The following is a 26413-nucleotide window of genomic DNA, read 5'->3' as shown; positions in this document are numbered from 1 at the left end:
GTATCGTCTTGATAGAGATCCTGAAGCAAACATGGTGGAATCAGATTATTAAACAGCCCTTCCCTCTTAATGTGGAGCAGCTTCATTCCACTGAGAACAGTAGATGACTTGTCCGAAGGTGGCAACAGATCTCCTTGATGGTCTGCATTTTCACAATTTGCAAAACGCTTTGCTTCCATCACCTTTTGAACACGTGAGCCACCATGTAACAAATATCGAAATTGTCGTCAAAGTAATTACCCAGAAACGGACAATTTTTATTTAATGGCAGCTACGGTGTCCAAAAAATCTAAGTCGTTTTTTGTTGAACGCATATCCTCTTAATTTATTCATGCGATGTGAGAGACAATTGTAAATAAAGTTTCGTAAACGTAGGACCTCGCTAATCCGTGCCGACTTGTACTGAAACCTGTCACTAGTTGTTAAGTAAGGTAAAAGTGCAGTATTGCACTGACGTGTTTGTAAATATTTATTACATTGTCTGTAAACGGCTTGTTATCAATCAGTTAACTTGTCGGTGGAATCTCAGTGTGTTAACTGTAACTCACCCCTGCAGTGCTGCGACCATAAACTACGTTATATGCTTCCACGAAAGCAGAAGTCATGCACGGAAGTAAAAGATCGCTGTTCGTAAACGGAACTGAAAATCGTCATACGTACTGACGTGTTTATTACACATTCTAACTGGAGGAATTATGTACGCTTACCGCAAGGAACGGCAACAGTACTAAATACAGAGAGCTGCAACGAAGTAACACAGCAGACAACAACTGCCTACTTCACACAGTAATGACAGCTAGCTAATGTTCGCTGCAGCCAAAAACCATTGACTGTCCGCCAAAGCCGTCGGATATTTACCGACTTCTGCCGATTCTGGACTAGGGAGTCGTCTGACATCTAGAGGTTAACACACTTTTTGTAGTAAATCTAAGAAGTGTACGGCGTAAAACATCAAATAAAAGGCACAAAACTGCCCTCTAATAGCAAGTTTTGGCAGTTTTATTTTATGATATCAGTGAAGAAATCTTAAGTAAGTTTTGGCAGTTTTATTTTATGATATCAGTGAAGCGACCTTACATATCAATGAAACTACAAATCTCATTATATGTCTATCAAATCCTTGCCCCCAACGTCATCTTCTGAACTATTAAAAAACTCATCCTCTGATTCTAATGAAAAGAAATGGACTTACAAGAAGATTATCCATCTCTGTTCGAGAACATACATCTCGGAACTTGTTAAGCAACTATGGGGAAAATTTTCATTAGTCCAAAGTTAGTAGCACTAGATAGGTGCTGGTTACGTATGAAAGTTTCAGTTTGTATGCTTGAAGCTACATTTAGGCACTTGGATATTATACTGATTAATTACTTACAAGTAAGTTCTCGATTCAAAGAACGATTCAAGGAATTCGTACAGAATAACGTAAAGAGCGTGCAGCAACTATAAAACCTAATTTTCAGAACGAAGTACCAATTGTTGAATAACTGATCACAGGGATGGCAAACTGTTGCCTGCTTTACATGATAAAAAATCAAAAGAAGACTGTCTTCCAATAGTTACTTCATATTTGAATAAAGACAACTTACTACTGTGTCACGGCTGGAAAGCTCTTTAGGATGCCAACAGGTGCAAGCTCTTTGTAACGCGGTTGTAGACTGCCAACTCGAAGATAAAGTACAAATTCTTTGTTGTGATACTATGGCTTAAAAAAGGGGTCATATCGATTAATCAGGCGTTCCTGTATGCTTCTTGAACAAAAATGTAACAGAGATATAGTTATTTTTGCTTGCAGCCACCACGTGTGTCAATTATCGTTAGAAAGCGTGTTAGAATAAAAACTCTGTCAAGCAGCAACAAATCCTGTAGTCCCATAAAGAAAAGGTCGCAAAGCACTTGACTGTGTCCGAAATTGACAGTCTGCTTGAGTTTTACCGAATTGATCTGACTAAAGAATTACTCAGAGATGATTATCGAGGGTTTACATAGATTTCTGTAATATTTTTATGTAGAGATACGCAGAAAATTTAAAATTCGACCTCCATGTTCAATATACCAAGCTAGATGGAAGGCGGGAGTATTTATTCCGTAAAAATATCATTAGCTCGTGTTCAATATTAAATTACGAGCAAGGATAAGGCAGCAGCGCTGTTAGATCTTTGCCTGTTCATCGTGATACACTGTGTCAAGCCATGGATTCAATTTATTTTGGCAGTAAAAGCTCACTACCAAGGATTGTGGTTTTTGATGTCGATGGTAGGCTTACGTAAAAATTGATTAAAGCACCTCAAAAGAAATTTTCAAGAAGAGAGGCCAGTATTTATGGTAGTTGACTGACATATATACTCCGCTAGGCACCAAGCGGTGAGTGACGGAGGGCACTATTCGCGCCAAAGTCATATTACCCCAACCCTCCTCTGTTCCACCAACAACGACTCAAAGGAAGGCCTCGGCGCTTGTTCTCAACCTCACGTCAGCTAGGCATGGCGAACGCCAGGTCTGTTGCGGGCAGAAACGCCTGGGCATGCTTATCACTATAAATCTCTTATTTTTGGACAAAATGTTTGGTATTGTTTTGGATACTGTAGTTATATTTAGAGGAAAGATTTTCTTACTATAATAAAGCTACAAATGAAGATCATAGTTCTGTATTGCTGAATCCTGTCGAAACAAACGTAGATCAATATGAGAACATGTTTTGCCCCATTGCAAGCTTTGGAAATTTTCCATTCAAGTAACTATATTTACTTAATCCATTTTGTTATCAAAACTTAACCCACCCCCTTACAATGAATTCCTTTCTTTTATTTATTTATTTTCGTTTCACATCGTCATTGTAAATGTGAACTAATTTACATGTGTAAATGTCCAGCTGTTGCCAGTCATTAGATTTCAATCATTTTCAACGAAAGTAATTCTAAACAGGAAACAAAACAGACACCACCATTATGAGTATAATAAAAATAGTCCCAGGTGCTAACACTTCATACACATTTAAAAAGAAACTACATTTCAATGGTAGAAGGTGTTGAAGTCTTACTTTACATTCAGTTTCGAAGACTTGTCTCAATGATACTAAGTATTGTGAACCCGCATATGTTCTGTAATTGCCAAACCTTGCCTCAAGAGCATCTGTCTGTATTTTACCTGGCAAAAAGTACTTGAAGCCAAGTTCATTAATACAGTACTTGGCCATTTCAATTAGACCATGCGTGGTGTTTGATAGTGCCCAGTGGGTGTCTCATGTAAGGCAGTTGTACTTTAACCCCATCTGGTCCCAGACATCTAGCCAGTTGAAAAACTTATTCAGAAACAAGAAATTATCCTCATTTTCTGTCACAGGCAGTGGATGTTCAAGTGAATTTTTCAAATGTTCACATTTGTATTTTCTTTGTACATTCACTACTGACCACCAATTTTCAATTAAAGTAATAAAATCTGCAGTACTCTCATATTCATACAGGTTGTGTTCCTCACCTAAAGTGAGAAGCCCCTGTACAACATATGGATTGAAAACGTTTAAAGCATATTTTACATACGCAAGTCATAGGAGTACTTAATGATTGTTTTACTTTCCAAGGCATGGAGTTTCTTCAGAGTACAAAATGAAGCAACTTTTAATGACAAAGTTTTGTCCATGTTTTCAAAATTTGGATATGTGATGACCTGCATGGCATCTTTCTGGTTGATCCAATTGTTCCGAATGCATTTTAACACATGCACACCCTCAGTGATAAAAAATAATGGTGAACGAGGATCTGAAGGATGGGGATAAACCACACTCTTTTTTGGTGGTGTTGAGAAATATTCCATACATTTTCTGTTTTTGGAATTGTTATCAGTCACAACACAAATCACTTTAAAACCAATACTGTGCAAGCCTGTTATAACATTTTTAAGATATGTAAAAAGATCACATGCCTGAAGAGTGTTTACAGGAAGAATATGTACAACTGCTTTAAATGAAGACAAAAGGCGCAGGATCATAAAAACATATACAGAACTAGCTGCAGAGTCAACATTGAATGCAGTCCCTAAAATATTGCCTCCCTTATAGCCCAAGTATGGTTTGATGTGCAACTCATCTATCATTAATGAGACAACATGTTCCTCTGCCTTTAAATAACTAAACTTCTGTTCAACATAAGCAAGAAAGTAATCTTCCACCTGTTCCTTCTGAGGGCTTGCACCAGACTTTAAACATATCTTTGGAAGTGTACGAGGATGTGGCACAAACATATAATTAAATTTTCTCATAAACCTATAAGTATGTGAGGAAACTGAAAAAAATATAGCACAGAAAACAATATATTCAGGAGAACACCTTAACCGTTCTTGGGCTACAGTCAACAGCCTAACTTGTTCCATTAGAAATGCTACATTTCTCTCTTTTCCTTCTGTAACTTTACTAATGTTTTACAACAAATCACAGATTACATTAATGTTGTCCTGTGTGCTTTGAACATTGACACTTATGGACAGAAGCATCTAACAATATAACCACTTGCAAAGTAGGTTAGAAATCAGATTAATAATGTTGCTCATGCAGCATATGTTGGATTTATTGGGCAACAGCAAATTTGTTGCCTGTGGATGGTATCGTCAAAATGGAAATAATGAAGTCACTGTAAAAAATCATTAATTTTGGCACTTATCTTGAAGGGATTCCCACATAGATTTCGTCAAAGGTGTTATGGCTCATCTTGTTGATTCTAGGGTGATTCCACATTGACTGCTAGAAGGTCCAGACCTGTATTTTAGCAATATTTGAAGACCTAACAAATGCGTTTTTCAGGAAATTCTTAATGATCAAACAATCCCAGATCAGAACAATGGTATGGTAGAAATAATTTTTGACTTGGTGTTCACGATCCACATTTCAATTAAACTTCTTGTAAATTCACATATACTTCTTCTTAAACAGTTTTGTAGCACTCTTCATATATTTAATTTCCATTTTAACCAAACACAAGACTTGACTGTTCTTTTACAAAGCGAAATAACAACTTAACTTCTGCAAAGTGAAACGAACAAATAATTCGTGTCTTCGAGTAAATAAAAAATAATGTAGAAAACGCGATTTCGTCTATTCAAGTGTGAACACTAGTTGCTGAACTGACTGGTAAAATTCGCTTACTATGTAAGAATGAAGACACAAAACCAGTAGTGGTGCCTGGGTACAATATAGTACAGGTCTTCAAAAGGTATAAATAAAGAATATAGAACCATAAAAACTGGAAACATGGAACACTATCGGATTTACTTACTTTGGAATATTTGGTTGTTGTAAATGCATCCCTGGGAATGGCGGCAATCCATTTACGACGAAGATTTTCGCTGTTAGGAAACGAAAACACATGGACCTTAGGTTCATTTGGATAATTCCAGTTACAGCGAGGAACACAACACTTATACGCCATGGTGAAAACTCTCACTATATCTGTTGTATTCGAAAAACACAATAAGTACCACAAAACGAACGGCACTGCACAACCAACACTCACGATCGTACGCCATGTGGCATTCCTAGGCGTTGTGACGTCACTAACGATTGATGACGTAGTGCGAGGGCGTTCCTTTGTGTCGATAGACGAACTAAAGTATTGTAAACTATTTCCTTTGTTGAAAAACTACATCGTTTCAGGATTCTACCAATAAACCGCACTCTAGAGTTCGCCTTACCCGTTACTTGTGTAATCTGATCGTTCCATTTGAGATAGTTTCGAGTAGTCACACCCAAATACTTGACGGATGTTACCGCTTCCAAAGACTGGCCATTTATTTTGTGCTCGTACATTAGTGGGGATTTACGCTTTGTTATACGCAGTAGGTTACACTTACTAATATTGAGAGATAACTGCCAGGCATTACAATACGCATTTATTTTCTGCAAATCCTCAAGCATTTGCTCACAACTTTCGTGTGATATTACTTTCCTATAGACTACAGGATCATCGGCAAACATCCTAAAGGCGCTGTCAATACCATCAACCAGATCGTGTATGTAAACCGTAAAAAGCAGCGGACCTATTACGCTGCCCTGGGGCACACCTGATGTTATGCTTGTTTCTGTTGAAGTTTCCCCATTCATAACGACATACTGCTCTCTGTCCGTTAGAAAACCTTCTATCCAACCGCATATGTCATTGGATAGATCGTAAGCGCACACTTGTTGGAGCAAGCGACAGTGCGGAACTGAGTCGAACGCCTTTCGAAAGTCGAGGAATATGGCATCAGCCTGGGAGCCAGTATCTAGAGCCTGTTGTATATCACACACAAAAAGGGCCACCTGTGTCTCGCATGACCGCTGTTTCCTAAAACCATGCTGGTTTCTGCAGATGAGCTTCTCAGAATCTAGAAAGGTCATTATGTCTGAACACAAAATACGTTCCATGATTCTACAACAAATCGATGTCAGCGAAATTGGCCGGTAATTATGTGCATCCAATTTCTACCCTTTTTATAGATTGCTATGACCTGGGCCTTCTTAAACTTCCGTGGAACTTTCCGCTGTTCAAATGATCTCTGATAGATGATGGATAAGAATGGTGCTATATTTGTAGCATAGTCAACATAAAATCTTACGTGCATACTGGATGGGCCAGATGCCATCCTGGCGTCTAAGGATCTTAACTGTTTTACAATCCCAGATAAACTAAACACTATGTCGGCCATCCTTGAGATTGTTCGATATTTGAAAGTGGGAATGGTGCTGCAGTCCCCTACTGTAAACGAGCTTTAGACAGGTAGGCTTAGAATTTCGGCCCTATGTTTATCATCATCCGTTACATTACCCTTTACTGTCAGCAGGAGAAGGTATTGAATTATTTGTAGCGTTCATAGATTTTACGTACGACTAAAATTTTTTGGGGTTATTTTTAGAATCTGCATATAAAATATTGCTTTCGAATTCGTTAAAAGAATCTCTTATTACCTTTTGAGAGCTTCTCTCATTTCCTATAATTTCTGTTTGTCAGCGAAGCAGTGACTACGTTTAAAAAGACTGAGCAAAATTTTCTGCTTTCTCAGCAACTTCCTAATATGTTTGTTGAACCAAGGTGGATCCTTTCCCTGCCCTATATTTTTGCTATTTTTTTTTTTTTTGCAACTTCCACTGTCATAGAAGCCACAACGACATTGTGGTCAGTAATACCTTCTTCTAGATTAACTTGCTCAAAAAGATCAGGTTTGTTTGTCGGCAAGACATCTAATTTGTTCCCATCTCGAGTTGCTTTCTAATCAATTCCTCAAGGTTGTTAGTTGAGAGCGCGCCTAGAATAACTTCACACGAGTCTTTGGCTCTGCCTCCTGTGGTAAACGTGTAATTTTCCCAGTCAATGGACGCCAGGTTAAAGACTCCACCTCCCTGAAACGTTCTGCGACATTGGTCGAGGATTCTGGTGGTCTGTAAAAACGTCCTAATACAATGTCAGTCCTTGTCTGATTGACAGTTTTATCCAGACTATTTCACAGTCCGACCCACTCTCGATCTCAACTGCGTTTAAACAGCTTTTAACTGCAACGAACACACCACCTCCCATTACATCAGTCGTATCCTTCCTAAACATTGTCCAATCCAAGTTCAAAATCCACTGCCATTTATGTCTGGTTTCAATCAGCATTCGGTACCTAATACAATATTGGCACTACTAGTGTTTATTTCGGAGAGTAACTCGAGGATCTAGCTACAGACACTTCGACAATTTACTAACATGAGATTTATCATATTTAACTCCTTTGTAATGACCTGTTTAGTCGAACTAACAATTTTTAAAGTTGGCACACCCACATCAGTGTCATGAACTGGTAATTATTCAGGTCAACTGTTTGTTTCCAGTGGGGAGGAAACTAATCTAAAAAAAAAAAACCATGTGAACGCCACAAGTAACTGCTTCATGTGTTTAGTGCAGCCCTGATCTATCGAGGGGCGTCCTACATCCTTCCACCTGATAGTGTAGGTCGAGGAATCTCCAATCTACAACCATTTCCGTCACAGAGTTGACGTAGGCTCTGGTTTAGATTCTCCACTCGACTCCAAACCAGATGACCCCAGTCAACCCTGGGTACGATGCCGCAAATCATCAGCTTGTCTCCCACTCCTCGAGAGATGGAGGCCGCCTTCGCCATTCCGCCAGCCGTCGAAAGGACCCAAGGATTTCCTCGGAACCCCGACAACTGGCATCGTTGATGTCGACATGTGCAACAATCTGCAGCTAGCTGCACCCCGCACGCTCGGTAGCAGACGGAAGAACTGCTTCCACGTCCTGGACGAGGCCCCCCGGGAAAGCATACTGATTGAACGTAGGACTCCTTCCCCGCCCTAGCCACTATGTTCCTGAGGGGCTCCATGACCTGCCTAACATTGGAGCTCCCAATAACTAACAAAACCCTATCCTACGTGCCTGTGCGGACACTGCTGAAGGAGCTGCCATTATCCTGGCAGAAGGTGCATTCTGATCCAGCTCAGCCTCTCCCCCCCCCCCCCCCCCCCCCCATCCTCAGCATCAGATAGCGCAGTGAATCTATTAGCCAAGTGCATAGGATTGCGTCCTCCATGCAGTCTTCGCCATGAGGCTCGAGACCTCGCCACGCTCACTAAGTCGCACCTGAGGTCAGCTCAGTGGCACATAGCTGTGACATCCCCCCTGCACATCTAGTACAGCAAGAGCTGCCCTAGGCACCCCATCCACACCGCACCTCAAGGTGACACAATGAAGCCTGGAGACTGTGGCCAACAAAGCTTCCAGTTACGTTTGGACTGTGGCCAACTCCTGTATCCATACACAACAGACACAGTCCCTATCCATCTAGCTAATATGTGATTTACTTTAGGAAACTGAAGGAAACCTACTGCCACACAAGGTTAACAGCTACACTCTAGTGGGCAGAAAGGACACTCAACAATGAAAAACAATGAAAATGTATGGTAGAACTAGATCTGGTGCTTGTTTTTCTGCTAGGTGCTATGTAGTGAATACTACAGAAAAAAACAGTGACCTACAGTAAACTACTAGGGGCTAGCTAGTGAATATTATTAAAGAATTAAACGGTAACCTACGATAAGCTACACCTACCGATTACCCCTCGTATTTATAACGTAAACAAACGTTTACATACACGCGAAATTGACCTGATAAAACTATAAAAACTTCTACCTTCAATGTGTCGAGTCTAAATGACACTAATAAACGTAAACACTGGGTATTAAATGAAACAACAAGTTTTCTGTTACCAGTCACCGTTTTAACTATCTCCATGACGCGTTTCAAAGGTTTAAACCCCCATCGTTGGGTGGATTTACGTTAGTTGGTGTGACATTTATGTGTGTGTTGTGTTACAATTTTTTGGAGGAACTTGTGGCACTGCCTAGTATAGAAACAAGACACTATATCAGAACATGGTTTTTGGTTTCTTCTTAACTTATATCTCATGGTAAACATAAAATAAGTAAAACAGAGTACTTCAGGTAGTCACAGGTTCCTTTCACTGTCGTTAGATTAGATTAGATTACTACTTATCCCATAGATCATGAATACAACATTTTGCAATGATGTGGAACATGCCAGTTTAATAAAAGGTGTTTATACAAGATATTACATTACACAAAATATTACATGATACTTAATATTTTTAATTTTTTTGTGGGACTTGCGGAAATTACCCACTTACTATACCCAAAAGTTCATCTAATGAGTAGAAGGAGTTGCCATTAAGAAATTCTTTTAATTTCTTTTTAAATGATACATGGCTATTTGTCAGTCTTTTGAAGCTATTAGGTAAGTGACCAAAGACTTTAGTGGCAGCATAATTTACCACCTTTTGAGCCAAAGTTAGATGTAACCTTGAGTAGTGAAGATCATTCTTTCTCCTAGTGTTGTAGCCATGTACACTGCTATTACTTTTGAATTCGCTTAGATTGTTAATAACAAATTTCGTAAGTGAATATATATATTGTGAGGCTACAGTGAAGATCTGGAGCTCTCTAAATAAGTGTCTGCAGGATGATCTGGGATGAGCTCCAGCAATTATTCTGATTACACACTTTTGTGCAACGAACCCTCTTTAACTCAATGATGAGTTACCCCAGAATATGGTGTCTGAGATGTATATCTCCAAAATTTGCAATGACCCTAATAGCATAAGTAGCTGAACTCAAACATTTCTGCAGATCTTCAGTGTGTTTTTTCCAGTTCAACCCCTCATCAATGCATACATCCAGAAATTTTGAATATTCTACCTTAGCTACCGATTTCTGATCGAAGTCTATATGTATTAATGGTGTCATGCCATTTACTGTGTGGAACTGTATGTACTGTTTTTTGTCAAAGTTTCATGATAGCTCATTTGCAGAGAACCACTTAACGATTTTCTGAAAAATTATTGAGTGTTATATGGTGTCTACTATTGAGCTGTTATAACATTTTTCAATAATTTTTTGTTTTATTATTTCAATTTCTTGATCATATTTGTCTTCATAGATTGGTAGTTGGATAGCCCTATTGATCATGTACCGGAATGCTGCCATTTTGTGTGCTGTGAGGTGACAAGAGCAGTTGTGGATTGTGATATGTGTTGTGGTAGGCTTCCAATAAATTTCAAACTAATGTCTGTTATTTTTTATTCTGGTTCAACTGTGAATCTTTAGTGCCTTTGATTAAAATGATGGTATCATCTACATATCTGTAGTAGTAGATAATCTTTTTGAGGAGGTGGTGATTGGAATTCAGGTTTTTTCTTCTAGGTTACTTATAAATATTTCTGCTAGCAATCTGAAAAGATTGGAGCCCTTTGCCAGACCATCTGTCTGTCTGTAGATTTTATTGGTAAATTTAAAATAGTTGTCTGAAGGTCTGAATTCAAACAGGCTCAGTAATGTGAGTTGAAGGGACTTTTTTGTGTTTATGTAGGTTGGCATTGATTATCTGTAGTGTGGGATCTATTGGCACAGAGGAATAAAGGTTTTGTATGTCAAATGAGGCAAGTGCTCCATGTGAACACATTTACCAGTCAGTTGTACACATCAAAAGTAACATTGGCAATTACTGCACAAACAGCTCTGTCCATGACCATGCAACAAGAGATAGACTCAACTTACATTTACCAAGAAAAAATAAACATAAAACTCAAAACAGCATTTTCTACCAAGGAATAAAACTGTACAATAAATTACCAAAAGAGATTAAAGAAATTTCAAAAATACACTTATTTAAGAAGGCAGCTAAAAAGTACCTGTTATGCAATACATTTTATACATTGAAGGATTACTTAGATAAAGCAGAGTAGGGGTTTGATAAAAAAATGTTATACAAACAAATAATAATAATAATGATGATTATAAAACATCCAATATTCCACATAACACCTTCACTTTATTATTTTTCTTCTTTTTTCCTTTCTAGAGACACTCTCCCCTCAAGCTATGCATAGCACAATACTAACACCTCTTCCTCTTTCTGAGCTCAACATCTCACTCATTATGAAGGGATGCTGACTCAGTTTTTCAGGATAGCAAATGGGAACTTGCAGTACAGAAAATGGCCCAAGGATCACCTGTGTGTGTGTGTGTGTGTGTGTGTGTGTGTGTATGTGTGTGTGTGTGTGTGTGTGTGTGTGTGTGTGTGTGTGTGTGTGTGTGTAGTGAGTGAAGTGTTATGAAACAATGTGTGTATAGTGTGTGCAGTGACTGATAGTGAAATATGAGTGAATAGTGTGGCATTACATTATTTAATGAGTTATTTGTAAATAAATTATTGTATACCAGGAGTAAAATCTAATGATTGTCTCTAACTAGAAGTCTGTAAATATATGTGTATACGAATTAGCTTATTGTAAATTGATCTAAGCTTGTAAATACTTTGACATGTCCTATATCCTTGTAAAAAGAGATCTACGGATGAATAAAACTACTACTACTACTACTACTACTACATAAAGGTTTTGTATGTCAAATGAGGCAAGTGTGGCTCTATCAGGTACTTGTATGTTTATGACATATTGCGTGAATCCTGTTGTGTTTTTAAGTGTTCTCTCATTATTGAATGTGTATGCTTCTTTGACAATTCTGAAGAGTATTTTATTGAGTTGAAGTATAACCTAGACGACAAAATCCTGAATTCCAGTCAGCACCTCCTGGAGTCAAACGCTGCTCAGACTGCTTCACCAACTACTCCAAATGAATGTGATAGAACTTCTTCCAGCAAGAAACTTTGTGACATCAAAAAAAATTTGAAAACTACGAAAAATTAACATTTCCTTGCTCTCTAATATTTTGAAACATCATGTATTATGCCAAGTTTACAAAGAAAGAGGACTGGAATTGAAAATAACTTCACACATTGGTTTGGCATGTAAAATGTTATTGAAGTGTAAGAAATGTGCTGCAGAAGATTCGTTTTCTACCAGTATTCCTCATAGTAGTAATAGTGGAAAGAAGGTGTATGATATAAATGTTAGGCTAGTGCATGGCTTGAGTTGCACTGGTAAGGGCAGTGCTGCAGGGACTATGTTATGTGGAATTATGAACTTGCCAAAACCACCAATCAAGTTTGGATTTTATAATGAATTGGTGGAATCTTCTGCTGAAGATATTGCTCAAGCAACAATGAAGAAAGCAGTTGAAGAACCTGTGACAGATAATGGGAATTACAGAGATTTAACTGGTGCATTAGATAGATCATGGCAATGCAGAGGTCATAAATCTCTAAATGGAGTTGTGACAGCTCTCAGTGGAGACAGTTGCAAAGTAGTTGATGTTGCTATTCTCTCAAAACATTGTAGATGTAAGGGCAATACCAAGGACGAACATAGTGAAAGTTGTGAAGCAAATTATCACGGTACGATTGGAGTTATGGAAGTAGAGGGAATGAAAGCAATTTTTTCCAGATTACAAGAGTGGTATAATGTATGATACACTAATTATCTAGGAGATGGTGATTCTAAGGGGTATAAAAATGTAGAGGAACTCAAACATTATGGCAATGAAATTCACATTAAAAAACAGGAGTGCACTGGACATGTGCAGAGGCGCATGGGGGCTCACTTGTCCGAACTAAAGCAGACATTAGGATCCTAGAGGTTTAGTGATGGTAAGATCCTTGGAGGAAGAGGAAGATTGACAGATGAAGCAATTGATAAATTGCAGAGGTATTTTGGGTGTGCAATACAAGAAGCACTGAGCATATGAGGAGAGCAGTATGGGCATTATTTTTTTATACTGCATCAACAAATGAGCACTTACAACATGCACTGTGCCCCATTGGTGGTGACTCATGGTGTAAGTACCAATCAGGAAAGGAATATGCCCATAAAACCGTTTTCCAGATGCTGTAATTGATGTAATTAAGCCCATGTTCAGAGATTTATCACAGCCAAGTTTACTGGGAAAGTGTTTACATGGCAAAACAAAAAATCCAAATGAAAGTGTAAATAATTTAATTTGGATTAGGATTCCCAAAAGAGTGTTTGTACAGATAAAAACATTGCATTTTAGAGTGTATGTTGCAGTGACAACATACAACGAAGGAAACATTATCAAATGTGATGTGCTGAAACGTTTAAGTTTCCAACCAGGATACAACACCATTTCCTCAATGTGCCAAATTGATGAAGAATGACCAAAAGGTGCAGGAAGAAGAGACAAAAGCCTACAACATACAGCAAAGGGAAGAAAAGACCAGTGAAAGGGAAACTAAAACTGAAAAAAGAAGAGGATGCTGATAATCCATCATATGGAGTAGGAATGTATTAAAAAACTTTGGAAGCCATTTCCAGTAAGTTTACAATTCTTTGAGGAACATTTTCTCAAAAACTGCTAAAAGTATATCAATGTAATTTATACACAGTTTTGTTTCCTTTCTTTCCTTCATTTTTAAAACAAATTGAAAAAAATATTGTATAATTCAATAGAAGAAAAAGTGCAAAATTTGAGAGCAAAAAATAAGAATCTGTTTAAAATAATTGTAAAACAAAAATCCAACAAATATTTCTTAACTTGGTATTATAAATTTGTAGAGAAATATTCACTGAACATGTAGTCCATATTTCCACCACTATGTTTAATGGTTTCAGAAAAAAATGTTCCTTATATTTTCTATACTTAACATGGAGGAGATGCATCGTTCTGGCTCCCCTTAAACCTTTGAAACGCGTCGTGGAGATAAATAAAACTTTTCATTTAGTGTCAATAATAGTCACGGTAAAGCCTAACCTAAAAGGTTCGCATTTAAAGTTGATAGTGAGTATTGTACACCGACACATAGGGGTACGAAAGAAAACCTGTAGCTAACAATAAGAGTTCAGAACGTAAAGCACAAATACGAACTCTACTCTAGAGGAACTGATGAGCTTGCAGTACACGATCACTAAAGCCCACAACAAGCTAAGGAATTTAAGCAGACGGCGAGGTGAGTTTTAGCTTTCTGGTAACTAAACTGTATGTAAGAAGGGGTCAGAAGTTGTATTTAACACTGATTTGCTCAGAGATTGTAGTATAACACTAATTTACCGCGTATTTTACATTTCCTTAACTGTTAACGCTCGAAAGTTGCGCTATTCAAACGTATACAACTGAGGTTAGAATTCACTGTCTGTATCACTTTTCCTAATAAAACGTATAAAAACTGCTACCTTCAAAGTATCGAGTATAAATGTCACTAATAAACGTAAATACTGAGCATTGTACACTGATTAAATTGATAATTCTGCTTATTTGCCGTCAGTTAAGAATGTAAACAAACGTTTGTGTACACGCAAAACTGTCCTAAACAGAAACTTCGCTTTCCCTATTCGGACTCAAATAAAAACGGAAACCTTTCATTCATCACGCCTATCTGACACCAATGCACGTACATACTATAGAATATAAAGCAAAAACAATTAATTACTAACTAAATTACTTATCTCTTAACACAGCTAGTAAAAAGCGCTCGTAGCCGGCGTCAGAGCTGCCACAACTCTCCTTATGCTATGGGAGAAGAAGAAAGACCCGAACACACCTCTAACCCCCTCCCCCCTCCCCCGACACACACATAAAAATCACAAGTTTAGATTTCTGAAAACTTCTGAAAAAATTTAGATTGAGAAATCGTTTTTGAGAGAAGACTGCTCTGAATTTCGGGCATTTAAAACATAATTTCTTATAATCAAAACAAAAAGGCCACAATATTTAACATAAACAGCAGGTGCTTCCGCCCGTCCCCATAGCAGTCTCACTTTGCTACCTATTTCTGCTCGATTTATCGACCCAACTCGGTAGTCTTCGTAGCTAAATCATAATGTTATTAACTACTGCCAGTCGCAACGTTCAATCAGTAGCACTGCAGCTGCTCGGTGAACGTGCATCCAGTATTAATTAATGATACATTTGGCGACGATTGATAGTGAAGACATTCAACACATTACTTCGGTCACTCGGTCATATCCACTGTGCCGGAGCAACGGCAAATTACAATTACATTGCGATGTAATACATGTGCACCATTTTATATCTCCAGTAGGGGCTTGTTCCTTTGCATTCAAAATAAATTCACGGGGTGGCGCCGGACTAAATGAAGCTCTGTACAAATTTTCATTGTTGAATCATGTTTGAGGAAGAACAAAAGCAGTGTTTGTTAAGTTGCATACAATAACACCAGAATATTTATCCTGCCGCAGAAGGCCATCTACGAAAAGAAAATTTAAAAAATAATCTTTATTACATATTAAATAGTAAAACAGTAAAAAATGGGAATATTGGTGTTCTCTTTTCAAATAAACATTAAATTCTAGAATCCTTTCACACTCCATACAAATTTTCGTGTCTCATGTTTTGCATTTAGTCAATACGTGTTACCATAATTACATCGCTATAATACTTATTGTGCGAGTTATTAAGGTCAAAGAGCAAAAAATTATAAGTTATATGCGTTTAATTTCGTGAAAAATATCGTATACAGGCGATTTAGGATGCGAAGCAGATTATCCCACCAAAATGAAAATAAGCCCACAACGCCAGCAATCCAGTTCCCATTAATACATGGTAACTTCTTAGTTTAATGGCATGCAAAGCAGCACGAAACCCACAGCTTCAACTCAGTATAAACAAAACACAAACCAATAATCAACCTTCCATATTAGAGCGCTCTACTAAATACCCACATATGTCACTCAATACGCAGTGTCGGAATGATATGACACCGTACAATGTGATTTTGTCATAGTTGCATTTATTCTAAATATAAAATGAATATCGCTTATTTGTAGCTATTTAGACAATATTGAAACTCTGGTTTCTACTACCAAGAACCCGGAGAAATGCAGAAGCTTACATTGTGGTTCGGCTTCCCATACAGGCTGATTGTGGTTCGGCTTCCCATGCTTGCTTCGCATGGTAAATGTGTAACACCGGAAAAGCATATCCTCCTATTTCCATCTGTTGTACTATAAATTGTGTCCTTATTTTGTCACCTGAAGATATGACATTCCTGTCTCTTTATATATTGTAATTGTTTTACTATTTGTATATGTATATTTATGCATTTATGTCGATGTATAATTGGTTTGTTTTGTAAATACTATTTGTATTTTTATGCTGGGTCTTGCCTAGGGAAAACTATGGTATCGAACGATTACATCGATAAGACGTGTGGAGAAACAAAGTGTTTAGGATCTTTGGTAGTGTGAACTTGGTCGCCTGGAGCGCGGGCAGAGGGGAGTCAGGCTGGAGTAGTGCAGTGGAGCAGGTGTGTTGTGTGACGCTCCCGCGAGTTGCCGCGCTTTCGGGGTTTGGCAGCATGTAATTGTGCTCGAATTGCTATGATAGTTTCTGACACGGTGCCGCGGACGGGAAGCATTAGCTGGCTCACATCAAGAGCCCGTTTCGCCTGGTGAGCGTGTCGAGAAGAAAGCGCGCCAACATCCAGCTTCTGCAACAACGACGGCCGACAGTGAGTGACTGTCGCCACCTCCTCGATCGACGGCTTCAAACCTTCAATCAACCAATAAGGAAGACTGGAAGCACGTAAAGCTGTAGAACTGTATGGCAGACCTCAGCTTTTCAAACTGTTCCATTTTCGTAACAATAATTACAGCAACTCAGCATGAACATTTGTTGCACATTGACCCATTTGCATTACCAAGCAGGGTCCCTTCCTTTTCCGGAATGAACCCGAGTGTCGTTGAAATTCAAACGCCAGCAATAAAGTAACACTGTTTCATTTCACTGCTTTAATTTCAAAGTTCTGTTAAAGTATTCATAGCTGGCTACAATATTTAGATTACGCAAGCGCAAATTATGAGTGCGAGTTTTGTTACCATATTTTAGCTTACCTATGACTACAGCTCTGCTTGGTACGTACCAAATTTTACTATTGTTAATTGTTCAGAATCATTAAATTCAAGTTCAAAGTTAAATCTCTTATTTCTAAATTGCGTATATTCAAATGGCTTTTGAAAAGATTTTTGAGGTAGCCCAAGACTAACCTTATTTTATTTAACTTCGTAGTGCTTCAGAAACAAAGCTCACTATTAATCTTAGTCGCTAAATTAACTTTCAATTTTCAGGTTTTATTAATTCTTTTGCTAAATAAGTCAGAGTGAAGCGAAATTTATTACTTCTGACAAACTTTCAGTTTTCACACTACACGTGTCAACCTTCAGTGGCCACGCTTCTAGTGCTAACTATATGTGCAATAACCTTTCTTTTTCAGTTACTATAGTAATTGTCCATAGGACTGGCGACCGTAATTATCCCCAAATCTCAAATATCTAATTACTGCTAGTTAATTGTTAACGTAACGGCCACACATTTACTTTCTTTATTAACTTTACCCTTTTTCAAAATTAATTTCCACCAGTTTCATTTGCATTTTTCCTTTCATTTAGATATAACCCTTTCCTCCCTCTTTACAGACAGATTAACTTCGGTGACGATTGCTTTTCCCAAATTTCCATTAGGTACACACGGTTTAATGTTTCACTGTCATTAAGGTCGATAAGTGAGGGGGAGGTTACACGTGGCCACCCTCGTGACAGGACAATCTTCAAATTTGAGGTTGTTCTGGACACGAATTTTTCACTGTGCAATTCTCGTGACAAAGTACTGGTTACGAACAGGCTGTTACGTCAGCGAGAATAAGTATTTGGAGGAATCCTAATTATATTTGAGATTTGGCATTTATATTGAAAATTATTGAAATGAGTAAAGGCAACAATTACCAAAATTTGGTAGACTTGGATACGGAACAATCGGTCGAACAGTGGGAAACACTCACCGCGGAACCCATTGTTCAGGGGCAGGCGGCTAGCATGAAAGACGCGACCGCGGAAATGCAACAAAGAGAAGAAATGAAATTCCAAACTTAAGAAAATGTTTCGGAATCGGAAGTGAAAATCAAATCTGTACCCCTTGACTATGAACACGGGAGAACATATATAGAGGAACCAGCTACGGAAGTAAAACCGGTAGTTTCCGGGAATTTAACTGATTTATTGAATGTTTTGATTAATGAAATCAAGAGTCAATCGGCAGAAATTAAAGCTCTGTGTGCCAAGCAAGAAGCTCAGTCTGCCAGGCAAGAAGCTCAGGCTGAAAAAATTGACTGGAAGCTAGACAATCAGATTAAAGCTATTAATGTTGTTAACAACAATGTTGAAGTTGTTAACACAAAAGTTGATAAAATCAAAGAAGGTATTGTTGTAATTAATACCGAAATCGGTAATCTTAAACAGGAAATGATTGACGTTCAGGTGGAAATTGCGAGCATAAATACTCGTTTTTATTCCGAAATTAGCAGAATCGAGAAACGTGTAGGAGAAGTAGTTGCTCCGATCATCGAGAATAAGGTGACGGAACAAATTAAATTCGTGAAAAAAGAGGATCAAAAGAAGGTGGAAACTTTAAAGGCTTTAGTGTCCGAAGTAGACACTAAAGTGAGGAAGCAGGCTAATACCTGCGAAGAGAAAAAGAGGGAAGTGGAAACGCTTGCGACAACCACTTGCCAAGTAATTACGAGAGTTTTGGAATTAGAAAAGAAACTTGACGAAAAACAGAGCTATGTGCCAATCTGTGCACATAGTTCGGAATTGTTGACGAAAGAGGAGCGGTTCGACCCCTTGAAAAAAGGTGGTATGCACGCGACGGATTTCATTAAAATTGTGAAAGAGTTCTATCCAGATGATGGACTAATGAGAGAAAAATTAATGCGGATATTGACGTGTTGGCTGGTGATGCCAAGCGTTGGGGCTTAAACCTCAATATCACGAACCTGACTTTTGACGAGTTTAAAAATTTGTTTCTGGCTGAATACTGGGCAGAGCAAAAACAACGAAGTGGCGCGAATTTGTCGTATCGAGGCCTTTCGATGCGAATTCGCGCGGCTCGATGAAGGAGTTTTGTGAGGGTTGGATCCGCAAGTTGGAATAATTGCGTGATTGCTGCACGGAATCCGAAATAGTCTGGGAACTCTACAAGAAGCTTCCAGATGATACAAAACGCTACGTAGGAAGCAATTACAGGACAATCAATGATTTCCTGGAAAGAGTTGAGGACGACGACAATTGGCGCAATAATCGCGACAGTGGTAGAGGCCGTGGTAACAACAGGTACCACAGCAACCACAACAATGATAACTATGGGAATAATGCATACCGCAATCTTGGCAACAATAACAATAGTGGTTCGGGCCGTAATGACAATAGGTACAATCCAAATAATAACGGGAATGACAGAAACCAGTATCATACTGGCGTGATACAGGCTTCGCAGAATAGTAATAACGCCAGAGGGTGTGACCAGCCGCCTCAGCAGCATCCGGGGAGCAGGTCTGCTGGGACGAGACAGAGAAACCATTAGCCGCGCCGGTGAGAGGCCGACCGGGCGTAGAGAAATTTTGGCGGCCCAATAACAGTAGAAAACCGAGGTGTCGTCGTTATGAAAATTCCGTATGTAATAATCAACGGCGGGAGAGTGTGCCAGTGTTAGGAGAAAGGAGTGCGCCCGCAAGTAGTAGATCAGCTGTAGACACGGCAGCAGAAAATACATTCACTGTCAGTGAGAACAATTTAAGTAGTGTTCCGGAAAACGATTATAAAGTGGCAACTGTAACACCCACAGCGGAACTGGAGATTGAGTTTAAGAATGATTCGCAATTGTTGAGAGAAGATCAGATGTCGGATAACACGTCCGTCATCGAGCGAGGGGATGCAGAGAAGGATGAGGTCTGGTTAAGGCAGTTCGGTCGCTTATACGACGAACTAAGAGATTATAGGGGCCTGTATGGGAGAAGCGTTTATGGGGAGCGCGGGCAGGATTTGCCGCGTCTCGTCCCGCAGGAAGATAGTGTTTGTGAAGTGATAGAAAGTTCTGGCCCTAACCGGCAGACTTTACCAGAAACAGTTGATGTTAATCGGGAGCACGAGCAAGATTCGTCGTGTTTCGTGCCGCAGGAGTTGGATGTTGAAGAGTAACGGACAGTTCTGGCCCTAACCGGCAGACTTTGCCGAAAGTTATAGTGGTAGAAGTAGCCGACCCATCCGACGCAGACCTCCAGTTTAAACATTGCGAGATTATTAAGGAGAAAGATTACGAAAATTTTAGTGATAGCCGGACACGATTGGTAGGAAAGCACGTAGATTACAGCGTGTATGAGGTTAGAGCTAACGTTATACGGTCAGACGGTAGCAGTGTGGGTTGCGCAGATCCAGAGGAAGTAATTGCAGATACTACTGGCCACATTCCTCCAGGTAGATTGGCAGATGAGATCAATCTGAGCAAAGCAACACTCACTAGTTGACGAGTTACGGGAAAAGGTTTCGGTATTGGAGGCGAAGCTACAGACTAAGCCTCAGGACAAACTTGATGAAATTAAAAATGTATGTGAACAGAGGCTGAAAAAGCCGCCAGATAAGCCGGATTTAGGATCAAAGCCGGATGTTTTTTTCTGAAATGACCTGGATATAGACGAGGATTTACAGTGGGAAAATAAAGAAACAGTCGAGGACAAGTGTAGACAGATAGTAGTGTCTGTTAATATGCACGACCTACAGCTAAACGTGTTGATTGGCACCGGTGCACAATTGAGTGCTGTATCTGAGAAAATATTTGAGTTACTGAAAGACAGACCTGGCATCGTAGTTATGCCAGTAACAGGAGTGAAAATTATCGGTGCTACTGGGAAGGCCAGTAAACCGGTCACAAAACAGATTTTTGTCAACTTAGAGATATGTGTGGCACGATTTGAACAAGAGTTTGTCGTCGTGCCAGACTTAACTACAGAATTAATTATAGGGTTAGATTGGCTATTAAAGTAGCGTGCAGTGATTAATTGCGAAAGCAAAACTTTGACATGTACGTCACAAGATAAAACAACAGTAGTAAGTTTTGACGAGGCAGGAGATGGTGTGCATAGGCAATACCAGCCTATACACACTGTTAACTGACCGGATGCCATTGACGTAGGTATGAATTTGAACTACTGTAACGTGAGGAATCTCGGCATTGACGGTAGTGTAGAAAGTGAATTGGAAAGTATTGTATACGGTGTGTCAAATGTAACACACGAACAAAGACGAGGCCTATATGAAGTAATAATGAGGAATAAGAGTGTGTTTTCAGACAAATCGGGACTTGTGGAAGAGATAATCCAATTCCCTCCAGGGATTGACATTAGTATTGGTGTGAAAAAAGATCGTTTGCCAGAAATAATGAAGCTAAAAGCCGATGCTTGCATACGTCGTCATGACGCTAAAGCGCGCTTTGCTAAGTTTGCAATCGGAGACTTAATACTTGTAACAGCTCATGAGAAATCGAGCTAGATAGACAATGAAATTTCTAAATTTAAGTTTGTATATAATGGACCACATCAAGTCATTGGTATACCTCACACAAATGCTTATTGCTTAGAGTATTGAAGCTCTGAAAAACTATTAGGTGTACGGAACATTGTAGTCTTGAAATTATACTAACCAAGGATTGATTAATACCACAGAGTGGGTAATTTGTACAAGATGTAAATATAGAGTGTAGGATTTAACGATTTGCTAGATTGCCATGCTTTTGCCTGACCAAGAGGTCATTAAAGAAGTTGTAATTAATAAGTATTTAATTTTGACTAATTGATTTAAGAATAACTGATTCTTAATCAACTGAAAAATCCAAGCTGCTATTTTAAGTTTCCAGCTGAGTCACAGTAGATTAAGGAATGTAAATATGATTTTGTAACTAGCTGTAAGATTTCATAAATATGTGATTTACTAGTCAGTGCCGATGTATTCAGACGCTGTTTTAAGTTTCAGGCTAGTACATGCGTATGATGATGGACAGTGTTTAGTTATCCACTGTGATAGTGTTAATGGACTCCTTGAGATTACTCGGGAGTGAGTTTTTCCGAAAGAATTCAGTGAAACGGACTTTCTGGAAGTGCCATTACAAGGGCGAGTGAGATCAAGCGTGCCGCACAGGCGGGTCCAACAATACTGGCGAGGCGGAGTCGCTGTCGGCTCTTGTGCCGCTGTTGGCTCTTGTGCCGCTGTCGGCATTTTCTATACTTGCGGGTACAGAAGGTGGAGTTGTTTCTCTTCCCGGACAGCTGATGTGAAAGAATTCTGTTGTCAATATTTATGTTTTTGTCGATCTGCTGTATATTATTTTCTTGTTTAGCGTTAAGTGGACTCTCATGGCGAGAGTATTAATTATGAAAAGGTTATATAAAATGTGTATTCTATGTAATTAATTTTTAATATGCGTATTTTGATCTACCTGTTTTTATGACAATGTACTCTGTGATTAATTTTGTAAATAGTATTACATTTCTTGATACTGTGAGGTATTTTGCTAATTTTAGAATAGATAAACCATTTTCTATGTTTTCTATGAATTTTAATATATTGTCAACCTGTTTTCTTTTGTGTAAGATACAGAGTGGAATAAGCTTAGGAGTGTCTCCACTCAATTATTATGATCTAAAAATTGGTTTATGGTTTATTAGCGTAGTGCTAAATTTTCTTGATATTTTGAGCATATGCATTTCCTCTGTTTTTTTTTTCCTTTTTGGGACATTTTCTGAGTCTGTTTACGTTACACTAACATCCTCAGACAATGTGGGGCACGTGTAACACCGGAAATGCATATCCTCCTATTTCCATCTGTTTTACTATAAATTGTGTCCTATTTTGTCACCTGAAGATATGACATTCCTGTCTCTTTATATATTGTAATTGTTTTACTATTTGTATATGTATATTTATGCATTTATGTCGATGTATAATTGGTTTGTTTTGTAAATACTATTTGTATTTTTATGCTGGGTCTTGCCTAGGGAAAACTATGGTATCGAACAATTACATCGATAAGTCGTGTGGAGAAACAAAGTGTTTAGGATCTTTGGTAGTGTGAACTTGGTCGCCTGGAGCGCGGGCAGAGGGGAGTCAGGCTGGAGTAGTGCAGTGGAGCAGGTGTGTTGTGTGACGCTCCCGCGAGTTGCCGCGCTTTCGGGGTTTGGCAGCATGTAATTGTGCTCGAATTGCTATGATAGTTTCTGACACGGTGCCGCGGACGGGAAGCATTAGCTGGCGCACATCAAGAGCCCGTTTCGCCTGGTGACCGTGTCGAGAAGAAAGCGCGCCAACATCCAGCTTCTGCAACAACGACGGCCGACAATGAGTGACTGTCGCCACCTCCTCGATCGACGGCTTCAAACCTTCAATCAACCAATAAGGAAGACTGGAAGCACGTAAAGCTTTAGAACTGTATGGCAGACCTCAGCTTTTCAAACTGTTCCATTTTCGTAACAATAATTACAGCAACTTAGCATGAACATTTGTTGCTCATTGTCCCATTTGCATTACCAAGCAGGATCCCTTCCTTTTCCGGAATGAACCCGAGTGTCGTTAATTCAAACGCCAGCAATAAAGTAACATTATTTCATTTCACTGCTTTAATTTCAAAGTTCAGTTAAAGTATTAATAGCTGGCTACAATATTTAGATTACGCAAGAGCAAATTATGAGTGCGAGTTTTGTTAAAATTCAAGTTCAAAGTTAAATCTCTTATTTCTAAATTGCGTAGATTCAAGTAGCTTTTGAAATGATTGTTGAGGTAGCCCAACACTAACCGTATTTGACTGAATTTCGATGTGCTTCAGGAACAAAGCTCACAATTAATTTCAGTCACTAAATTAACTTTCAATTTTCAGGTTTTATTAATTCTTTTGCTAAATAAGTCAGAGTGAAGCGAAATTTATTACTTCTGGCAAACTTTCAGTTTTCACACTACAAGTGTCAACCTTCAGTTGAGTGCAATAACCTTTCTTTTTCAGTTACTATAGTAATTGTCCATAGGACTGGCGACCGTAATTTTCCCCAAATCTCAAATATCTAATTACCGCTAGTTAATTGTTAACGTAACGGCCGCACATTCACTTTCTTTATTAACTTAACCCCTTTTCAAAATTAATTTCCACCAGTTTCATTTGCATTTTTCCTTTCATTTACATGTAACTCTTTCCTACCTCTTTACCGACAGATTAACTTCGGTGACGATTGCTTTTCCATTAGGTACACGTGGTTTAATTTTTCACTGTCATTAAGATCGATAAGTGGTGGGAGGTTACAAATGGTTTAGGTAATAGATACCTTTGTTCTCTTACAGTTAATATACGCAAAAAATCACAGCATCAGCGAACACAACAGCAAACAAAACACCCAAAAAACCAATACCACAGTCATCTAAACCTGCAAGTTTTAGCAGCTGTGCTCGGAATAAATTACTTCTTTGTCGAATGCATGAAAGAATTAGAAACGGACGCAATGTGCTACAAGATGCAGTGTACTACAATGATGACTCTGCATTGTTGTACTTAAGTTTGGAGAAATGACAACAACTTGTCGAGTGTCAGTGAAATCATTGCTTACTATCTTTCACACCTACGAAACTACATTGTAATCATAAGTCTCACTTTAGTTCCTTAAGGGACAAATAAAAACTTGTCAGGCATTGCAAGAGTTGGCAGCTTGAGGTAGTAATGTTTTAACACGCCACATCAGTATGGGCTTCATTTGTATCTATATCTTGCAAGCATATGAATAAAACTAAGTATACGTAACTTAAACTAAAGTATCTGTGATGGCATTAATAGTTTGGTTATCTAAGAAAATACTTCTCCAATTTCCCCACTACCGAAATTGTTTTCCGCAAAGTATTTCCCCATAGTTTTCATTTCGCCAAACGTTCCTCAAATAATAATAATAATAATAATAATATAATAAAATAAAAAAATAAAAAAAAATTTCTCGAAACAGCAAAAAAAAAATCTGGAGACACTGCACAGACTGTACTAAGAGAAATATGACAGCCAACAATCGCTGCCGTTTCGCTCACGCTCCACACTGCACTAGCAGTGACCATGGTATGAAATTGCGGGAGTTTCTAAAATGAATGTTTGATACCTTGTCAAAGTGTACAAATTAAATTTTAATAATTTGGTGTGGAAAGTCCCACTAGTTTAGCCTGTGTTACTGACAATGTATTATTGTTTATTATAATTTCTTAAACTTAATAATTATACCGGTAGCGTTATTTTTATTACGTAACCTGCATGTATGTACCATAATTCCATTTTTTTATTGTTCAGACCCAACTTTTATTCTGAAGCCAACATCCTAAAACTATAGTACATGTTTATTTGGCTCATTTTCGGTGCCATCTATGACTCTTGCCTTGAACAGCCAGATTCCCCGGTTTTCTTGGACAGTGCCGGTTTTGGATTAAATATTTCAACGTCCTGAAAATTATTTCGGTACATCAGTTTGTCCCGGATTTCTACCGTCGAAGGACTATTTTAATGCTATAAATTTTCCCTAAAATTTTTGAGCAATATTATGTTTTAACTGTTACACTCACAAAGCTATATATGGTGGGTATTATAGTGTGGGATCCATTAACGATTGTTATCTCGTGTAACGTTTATTTGTTTCTTTAAACGTAACAGTGCCACACAATAAAATTAAAAAGCAAAATTTGGAGTTGTTGTGACAAATTGACGACAAAGAAGTTTTGTGCAAGGTATGTGATGACAAACTAAAATTTTCGGGCAATACGACGAATCTTCGTGGTCATTTAGTAAACGTGGCCCGCAGCTGCAATGGCAAGTTACTGGACGACCTAGCAAGAGGTCCAGAGATAATAACATTACTGGTTATCTAGGAATAAGTGACGGAATGCCTGATAATAGGAGTCTGGGGAAAGTCGGTCTTCCATCTCCATTAAACGGTGATGTAAAACGCAGCTCTTCCACCAAGTCGAGCAACGATGGTGATGACATGCCAGTTTCACTTCCAACAGAGAAACAGTTGCCACTACATCGCCAAGCATTGTCATTCGTGGTTTTGATAAAACAAGGCAGCGAAATGTTGATGGCTTCATAAAAACATAAAATCATACC

General features: G+C 38.6%; 1 long non-coding RNA gene across 1 annotated transcript in view; it reads right to left on the bottom strand.

Annotated features, from left to right (window-relative positions):
- Positions 1 to 5253: 5253 nt before the first annotated feature.
- The window catches only part of LOC126333309 (uncharacterized), a 100518-nt gene continuing 79358 nt past the window's right edge, over positions 5254 to 26413 (bottom strand). Inside the window, exon 4 of the long non-coding RNA XR_007564101.1 lies at positions 5254 to 5337. This is a non-coding gene — a long non-coding RNA (uncharacterized LOC126333309). The remainder of the gene's footprint in view (positions 5338 to 26413) is intronic.

This window comes from Schistocerca gregaria, chromosome 2 (genome assembly GCF_023897955.1).
Source record: "Schistocerca gregaria isolate iqSchGreg1 chromosome 2, iqSchGreg1.2, whole genome shotgun sequence".
In the NCBI taxonomy this organism is placed as follows: domain Eukaryota; kingdom Metazoa; phylum Arthropoda; class Insecta; order Orthoptera; family Acrididae; genus Schistocerca; species Schistocerca gregaria.
The sequence above is the reverse complement of the archived record's forward strand: the minus strand, read 5'-3'. Positions and strand labels throughout refer to the sequence as shown.